The following is a 9836-nucleotide window of genomic DNA, read 5'->3' as shown; positions in this document are numbered from 1 at the left end:
AGGCTTAAGGGTATAAAAGCTCTTAATTTATTTTAAAAAAAAGTAATTAAATCCTTACTTTATTTTTTTCACTCGATTAAGTACTTAAACCGACAAAATGCATCAAAAAGAGCTTTTTACTTGCAACTTTAATAGTTTTTTAACATTAAAAGAAAAAATTAACAGTTAACCTTTAAAGTTAATGACTCACCTTTTTTTTTAAATTATTTTCGTCATATGTCATTTCATGATTATAATATGTGGTGGGAAATGATTAAAATCAATAGAGTTATAAAATAATTATAGAAAATAAAAATTTATTAAAATTACAAAAAAATTAAAATTATAAAATGATATAAATACTTATAAAATTTGTAAAAAAATATTATAGAAAATTATAAAACAATTATAAAAATTAAAAAATTCTAAAAAAATAAAAATGTTATAAAATATAAAAGTTTACAAGAATTTTAAAAATATTTAGAAAATTATAAAAAGTATATAAATTTTAATAAAATTCTAGAAATTAATATTTTTTTTATAAAAATTACAATAATTTAAAAACTAAAATTTATCCAACGACAACAGTTGGGATATCACCAAACTTATCAGCTTATTCTGCTTAAAGTGCAACCACGTTTTAGCTCCACCTTCAACTTACTGTTCGACTGATGTAGTAAGAGGGAAGTTCAGCCTTTGGGAGAATATTGTTGTTATAATTGTCGATGATGCCATTGCCCTGACAAGTAGTTTGAAAAAATAACCTAAAAGTGTTGGTGGCGGAGAAGAAGTTGTAAACAAGCATCGTGATATCTAGATTGAAACCTGTTCAGTTGTTGAGTAATGCCTTAAAAAATGTTCACAATAATGGAGTAATCACGGGTCATTTAGACGATGTTATTATTTATTATGTTTGAGATTATTAAATTATAATTTTTATGATTTTTATAGTTGTTTTTAAATATTTTTTTATTTTATAATTTTTCTATTTGTAATAATTTATATATATTAAAAAATTTCTACATTATTTTATCAATTTTAAATATTTTATAATATTTTATTTTTACCTTTTTTGTATTTTAATAAGTTTTATTAATTTTTTATTGATAAAACTAAATATTTATAATTTTTCCCATCATGTATCACATATCACAACATAACACATGACAATTATAACTCAAAAAAGAAGAAAGAAAAAAAAGGTTTTTTTATGCATTTTTTACCATTCCAAGTGCCCAAATGAGGGGGGAAAAGAAAAGGAAAGAAGGGGTTTAATTAATTTTTTTAAGTTCAATGACTTCTTAAATTCCTAAATAATAATATACATAACTAGTTTTCTTACAGGTGCAATGCACTGTTTTGGTTGTATGTATAAATTAAAATATATTGTATTTATATTTAAATTTGATAAAAATTATAATGTTTCAAAAATATTAGAGAAATTAAAAATAAATAATATAAATGCTTAAGTATATTTAATTATTTCATATATTATATTTATATTATATTTAATAAATAATATTATATTTTATATTTAGATAAAGCAATTTTATAAAAAAAATTATATGTTATACGATGAAGTTAAATTTCTTAATTGTAAATTTGATAAATTTTATTAGTAATAGAAATTATAATGAAAAATTTAAAATATAATAAAAATAAAGGGTATTCATCTGTTGAAAAATGTCTCCAAAACTAATTTAATATACCTAATACATAACAAGGTATACAAATATTTACTAAAAAATAAAACAAGGTACACAAACATAATATTGCATCAAATGGCATGATTAATTTATTAATATGTCATTAATTACTTTCTAAATAATTAATTAAATTGATAATATTTTGTTTAAAATAGATAGTTAATTAAATAAATTATATTAGATTATATGAATAATATTTTGTTTTAAAATAAAACAAATAATAGCAAGGAATTTTAAAAACTATATAGATATTTACTTAAATAAATAAAAAATAATTAGATAATTTATCTATTTGATTAACATAAATAAATTTTATTTATTTAACTATATATTATCTATGTTATTATTTATTTTAATTTAAGTTTTAGCATAAAATTTTTACAAATGTTTATCTATTCAATAAAATTAATTGTTATTGTTAAGACGTTTTTCAAGAAGTACTTGCACCAGTCCAATTGGTAGTAGCACTAAGTACTCAGGAAATTCTCATGTTTGAGTTGGTAAATTTTGGCAACAAATTACTTGACTTCTTTAATTATTTGGAATATCAACTAGCTCATTCTTAATATTCAAATTTCATTTAGCAAGAGATCTTGGAGATTTGATTGAATTGGGTCGAAGCAATCACCATCCTTTAACTCATAGATTGAATTGAATCAAGCTATAGAAAGAAGTATAATCTAGATTATTCAAGCCTTATCTTGTGTTGTTTAGGAGATATTATTTGTGCAAGTTATCTTGCTAATTAGATGAGATAATTAATTGTAAAAGATATAGTATGTTAACAAGTCTTATTCACTTATATATTGTGAAGACTTATATAGGTTTTTGGTACTGATTGGGAGCACTTTATTTTTTTTAGTGAGGAATGTATTAGTTAATGCATTCACTGTAATAATCAATTGTATGGCTTGGTTAGTATCCTAAATTTTTAGGGGGGAAACATAGAGGGGAGATGTTTATATCTTATGTACAAAAATGAGAAGTCTAAACTGATGAGAGTTAGAGCTTGAAAAATATTGTTGTACAAGATGTTAAGATATCAAATATTGTATTTAGGCAAGACCCTACAGATGTAGGAAAATCAAACTGCGTAAACATTTCTTGTGTTGTGTATTTTATGCAATTTTCATTACTAGTGCTTAGAGCAGTTGGAACTACTCCAAGCACTGCTTGATTCTGCCTTCAAATAACAATTCAGACTAAAAAATTATTTTCAAATTACTCTAAAAATAATTATTGTCGAAACCATTTTTAAATTTGAAAACAAAAACGTGGATCGACTTTGAAAATGAAATATGGAGTCGCCACCAATCCTTTTTGTTTTGGTGTGATTGGTCACCTTAACAAAACATTTCCCATTTAAATCAATTTTGGCCTACGTAAATATGAGAAAACGGGTTCGGGAGTCGGTTACGTATGAGGAAGGATTAGCACCCTCACTACACCCAAAATTGGTACCAAATTGATTAAATACTGTCCTTATGTCTGAGATTTAAAAATGTTTTCGAAATGTGGTTCCTTTTATAAACATTTGAATAGCCCAAGTTGGTCGTCAAAATTCTCTTGTTTCAGAGGAATACAACATCACATCCAGCACGATAGGACATGATCCTTTATACCCTCGAAAACACGATAAATTTCAACTTCTAAAAGTTTATATGTTGAAAATCACAAAAGGATGCCTAATTATTTAGTCTAACGAAAAACCGAAACCCAACACAGTAGGGCACGATTCCTCTAATTTCTAGACATTGAACATTGCCTTATTTTAGAATTTAGAGAACATGAGTGAATTTCTAAAGGGATATTCAATTATTTTGAACAAACGGGAAATTGCAACCCAGCACGATAGGGCACGATTCCCCGAATTGCCAAACATCGAACATTACCTTCGTTTTAAAGAATTTTTAAAGATATGAGTAAAATTCCAAAGGAATATTCGATTATTTTGAACAAACGGGAAATTGTAACCCAGCACGATAGGGCACGATTCCCCGAATTGCCGAACATCGAACATTGCCTTCGTTTTAAAGAATTTTTGAATGAATAATTATAAAACTAGCTTAAAACGCATTAATTTGACTTGAAATAAAGTGGAAGAATTAATCTCAAAGATTTGGACCTTATAAAACAACGTTTCGTAAACCAAACGGAAAAAAATGATCATGGGATAATATACACACATAAGATACAATACTTGATGAATGAGGATAATATATCTTATTTAATCAACAAACAAAATAAATAATTAAATATAACTAACCTAAAAATATAACCCAATTTCAATCATGTATGGAGAATAATTGATATAACGATACCAAAACGAAAATAATAAGATAACAATTCATCACAACAAACAAAACAAAACAATACACACAATAATATACCACAATAATATACAAAGCCTAATATAACATAATCAATACAAGATGTACAAAACAAAATGAAAATTAAAAGAACAATATGGTATAAAACAAGTTTGAAATAATGATAAATGTGTAATATATAATATGAATTGATGATTTTTTAAAAAAAAACTAGAGATACATATGTAATCATTTAAATAAGTGTTATTGAATGAATATTTTTAAATCACATAATATATAAAGTGTTAAAAACATTTGTTAAAATACATTCAATAAAAGAAAATTTGAATAATATACGTAATATAAAAGAATAGTAAGAATGCAGGATAAAATATAATCCTAGGAAATACACACAATAGATTTACAAAAACATATATATATGCATAAATAGATTTAGAAATAATTATTTGCAAAGAGAACATCCACTTAATAATGAATTTAATATTAAATTAATTTTATTATAAATTATATATAATAGACTTAAAAACATACTTTTATGTACAAAGAAAACTATAGGTATAAAATACATGGATTTAGTAATATATATATAGATTAAACATAGGCATCAATAAATATATATATACATATATAATAATTTAAAGGATATATTATGTAGGATTATGTAATACAATATAAGAATAAATTTAAAAGAAATTATATGTATAAAATAATATAAGATTAATAATATGCATGAAATAAAATTAACTTTATTATAAAATATATATATGTATAATAGTGTATATAAAAAACATTACAATAGTGATTTTAAAAAACAAAATAAAATCATTAAAAAAAACTTAAAATGTAAAAAAAAAACAAGTAAACAAGGATAAAAAAATGTTGAATGTATCTTAAAAAATGATAATGAACCATAAAAAAAAAGGGAAACTCAATTAAAATAGAATTAAAATGGAAGGGGCAAATTATAAATGAAATGTGTAACACCCCTAACACGTATCCGCTGCCAGAACAGGGTTTCTGAGCATTACTACCATTTACAGATCACTAAAAAAAATTTAAATACTTACCGATTCAATGCATCATATAAATAAATATATTACCATTCAATCAACAGTTTGACAGTTGTATAAGCATCAAACAGCAACATTGTTAGTATACTTGCACATATCTCATATAAATTCAACACTGATATATCTATTTTCTCGACATATCGCACTTGAGTTTAATAATAGTCTCAATTACATCATTTCCTTGTATCAACATATCAAAGATAATCATATATATACATGTCATGAAACATATCATGCTCTTACCGTTTCTTCATAAGCATATATCATTCATTTCATTATATCAATATTTCATGCTCCATCATTTCCATATATTTTATGTATATTTATTCCGGTAATAGCTTATATCAAACTTAACATAAATTATATTTCATGTACTTATACTTATTTCGTTTATCTATCTTCATAATTATTTCATATAACCATTCGTCATCTGATACATATTACCTGAATATCAATTGTTCAACAGATGTTAGAGCGTCTCCCATCCACGGTCTTATTTATCTTTGACATGATGCCATAGTGTCTTTCAACTATGGTCTTACTCATTTTCTGTCATGTTGCCATGGTATCTTTCAACCATGGTCTTGTTCATTTCATATCACGTTGCCATGGTATCTTTCAACCATGGTCTTACACATTTCATATCAGGTTGCCATGGTATCTTTCAACCATGGTCTTACACTCAGGTTGCCATGGTATCTTTCAACCATGGTCTTACACATTTCATATTAGGTTGCCATGGTATCTTTCAACCATGGTCTCACACATTTCATATCAGGTTGCCATGGTATCTTTCAACCATGGTCTTACACTCAAGTTGCCATGGTATCTTTCAACCATGGTCTTACACATTTCATATCAGGTTGCCATGGTATCTTTCAACCATGGTCTTACACTCAGGTTGCCATGGTATCTTTCAACCATGGTCTTACACATTTCATATCAGAGAGCACACTCCCGCGAACCTCATCCTTACAGTGGGATTACCAGTCCAGGCTAAATCCCCTGTAATATAAACTCATAGAGTATTGTCGGGATTACCAGTCCAGGCTAAATCCCCTGCAACGACAATTACTCTAATGAGCTTGGATCTGAATTACCAGTCCAGGCTAAATTCAGACCCTAATTCGGATTACCCGTCCGGGCTAAATCCATTTTACACATATTCTTCGGGAGGGCTATATCAGGATAGGATCACCCGTCCGGGCTAGATCCTTTTTACCGTCAATTCCTTTTCAGAGATCCATCGAATTTTTCTTTCATTCAACCGGGATTTCTTCTCCTTTTATCAAATTTATCAATGTTTCATAAATTTTCATACAATGAACATTCAAATCATATTCACATAAATAACATACAATCTCAAGCATTTAAGAATATAATTCAAGTTACAAGAACTTACCTCATTGCTTGTTTGTGTTTATAATTTCATTAATCTGATATCTTTTCTTTTCCACGATCAAGTCTCATATTTGAGTCGTCCGGATCTTTATAAATAAATTTGATCATCATTTTCATTCATTTCATATTCTAATGCATTTAATTAATGCTCTAGGCAAAATTACCATTTTGCCCCTAAACTTTTAATTAATGACGATTTCATCCTTAGAGTCAGGAAAATAAATTCTTGCAATTTAATCCTTATTTCCAGCTATTATTCTCATATATATTGATAACAATCCATGAATTCTATAAATATCAGAATTTTTTTCATAATTTCAACACTTTTCAATTTAATCCCTAAAACATGTTTCCCCCGATCTTGAACTAAATTAATAATTTCATTCAATTTTTTAATTTAAATAATAAAATAATCCATTTCATGCAATTTGGTCATTTCTGACATTTTTACAAAATTACCCATAAAGTTTTACTTTTATTCAATTTAGTCCCTAAGCCTAAAATATGCAAATTAGCCATGCTTAATGAATATTCATATATGTTTTCCTCCTCCTCCTCTCCATTCCACATCCTTGATGTATGTAGCACACTTGTAAGTAACATTATCTATAATCTTTATTATTTACTTTTATGAATATTCAAGCTGTCCATCTGTGTCATAGTCACTAAATCATTTATATCTGGAGCTATAGGACTCCAAATTAAGATCCGCTAATTTTCCCTGAAACTAGACTCATATATCTTATCACCATAAAATTTTCAGAATTTTTGGTTTAGTAAATGAGTACAGTTTATTCTTTAAAGTTACCCCTATTCTGCTGTCTGACAGTTGTGACCCTTCTTCACTAAAAATTAATTATCTCCTTGTACAGAATTCGAATGATGTTCATATTTGTTTCTATTGAAAATAGACTCATTCAAGATTCTAAACATATAAATTTAAGCCCCTAATTATTTTTATCCAATTTTTTTTTATTTTACAAATTCAGAACAGGGGAACCCGAAATCATTCTGACCTTGTCTCACAAAATTCATCATATATCATGATTTAGAATTCCATTGCTTACATAATTTCTTCTATAAGAAACTAGACTTAATAAGCTTTAATTTCATATTTTATTCATTCTGTAATTAGATTTCTACAATTTTTGATGATTTTTCAAATTTAGACTACTGCTGCTGTCCAAATCTGTTTTGGTACAAGATATTAATTACCATGTTATAACATCCTTATTTTCTTTTTCTACACCATTTCTCATCACTTTCTCTTATTTTTTCTTCACTAACATATCAAGAACATAGGACCTTATGTAAGAAAACTCTACTATAACATTATTTCCATGCTTTATCAATAATAACAAACTTAAAAACATATTGAAATCTTGATGTACTTACCTTTTCTTATTGACTTCAATCTTTAACTTGATTTTTCTCTCTCCTCCAGCTTTGATTTCTTGAATCCAACTTGATATTCTTGCTCCCCATCATCTCCTTGCTATCTTTCTCTCTTGATGGCTATGGAAATTCTTTCAATTTTTAGGTAAAAATAATGAATTTTTGATGGAAGGACTAAATTGTAAAGAAAGCAAACTTCTTTTCTTCTTCTTATCTTACGTTAGTTTGCATGGGAAAGGAAATGTGTTGATAATTCTTCATCTTTCCTTCCTTTTATACTAAATAAATAATAATATAATAATAATAAACATATCATAAAATATTAATAAAATAATATTTATCTAATTAATTAATTTAAAATATCATCAACATAATCATTACATTCTAGAATTCTCTCTCTTACTAATTGACCATTTTGCCCTTAATGATCTTTTAGAATTCCATCCTTGAGTCATCATTTAATTTGGTAAAATTGCGATTTAGTCCCTCATAATTTTTTTACCTATTCAATTTGGTCCTAATTCATCAATTTTTCTTGGTTTCTAGATCATTCCACCCTTAAAATATTTGCACCATTAGTCCTTCAACTTTTTTATATTTACACTTCAACCCCTTAAATTTTGAGTATTTAATCTTGTGCAACAAGACTTTTCTCATCTTTGCAATTTAGTCCTTTCTTGAATTAATATATCATAATATACTTCTCAATATTGACATCACTCAAAAATTCCCTTTTTGTCACTTTATTTCCTTATTTTACTATATCACGGATAATATTTTACTGTAAAAATTTTCGGGGTATTACAAAATGAACTGTTAAAATAAAAAGGGGACCAGCATGCAACATGTGCGAATGCGCAGGGACCAAATCTGGAAATAATCCTGACCCTAAAACGTAGCGCTGAAGCACGGACCAAAGTGCAAACATGTGCAAATTACAGGGAAAATTTAAAAAAAAACAAAAGAAATGCAAATATGAGCTGATTGAAATGCAACGTAAAAGGGGAAGGGCTTATATCACAAATAACCCATTTGAAGCACAAAGGCGCGGGTTCGGGTCCTGGAACGGGTCGACCCGCAGACCCCCTCCCCTAAACAGCGTCATTTTTAAATCAACCATTAAAACTTCTTTTCATTTATTTCTTTCTTAAAACACAGCAAACCCTTTAATTCAAATGAACCAAAATTTTGATTTTTGCTAGGGTTTCATTTAGCAGCCGCCAAACCATCATCTAACTTGATGATCGATGGTGCACTAGCAGTGTCCAGATCTTGCCAACGAAGGCCACGCCCATAGAGATCTGGTAAGCTATTCTTTCTTTTTAAAAAAAAACCTTTAAATCCAACATTATTCTTAAAAACGTAGCAAAATTCGAAGGGAAATGCTTCAACACCATTCGACCCTCGCCCGTATCTCCATACTTCTGAGATATTTGGGCTTGCATAGGTATCGTTTCAGGTATTTTTCCATTTTTCTCATGCGAAATATTGCAAACAAATCGAAAAAAAGGAAAGAATCCAAAAAGGAATATGAAAACACCTCTTAAAAATTGCTTTCGAAATGCTCTTTTTTGATATCTTGTGTGCGTAACCTTACAAAGATGAAATCCCTTGGCTTTATAGCCAAAGGGATAAAAATGATAGAAATAATCAAAAAAATACAATATCTTTGTTTTTGTTTTTGTTTTGCTGTTCGTTCGTCCCTTTTTGCAAGTACGGGGTGTGCGTGGCGCGTGTATGGGGGCTGTGTGCTGGCGTATGGAGGCGTGGGCGTGGCTGCTGAAGTGCTAGAGCGTACGGAGCTGCGGGTTGGGGCCTGGCTGCGGCGCAAGAAGCAGAAACCCTAGGGTTTTTTGTTTCTAACATGTTTTGGGCTGTTCGGGCCTTGAATTTCTTGGGCTATGTAATTGGATTTTGACGGACTGTTAATATTTGGATTAATTTTTTTTTGGTCT

At 27.9% G+C, this 9836-nt stretch overlaps 1 long non-coding RNA gene across 1 annotated transcript; it reads left to right on the top strand.

The window, feature by feature from the left end:
- Positions 1–9023: 9023 nt before the first annotated feature.
- On the top strand, positions 9024–9836 carry LOC121209813 (uncharacterized). Its single transcript, XR_005904938.1, has 2 exons — positions 9024–9185; positions 9260–9836. It is a non-coding gene; the product is annotated as an uncharacterized lncRNA (long non-coding RNA).

This window comes from Gossypium hirsutum, chromosome A11 (genome assembly GCF_007990345.1).
Source record: "Gossypium hirsutum isolate 1008001.06 chromosome A11, Gossypium_hirsutum_v2.1, whole genome shotgun sequence".
Classification (NCBI taxonomy): Eukaryota; Viridiplantae; Streptophyta; class Magnoliopsida; order Malvales; family Malvaceae; genus Gossypium; species Gossypium hirsutum.
Note: the sequence above shows the minus strand (reverse complement) of the source record. Positions and strands in the feature narration are given on the sequence as shown.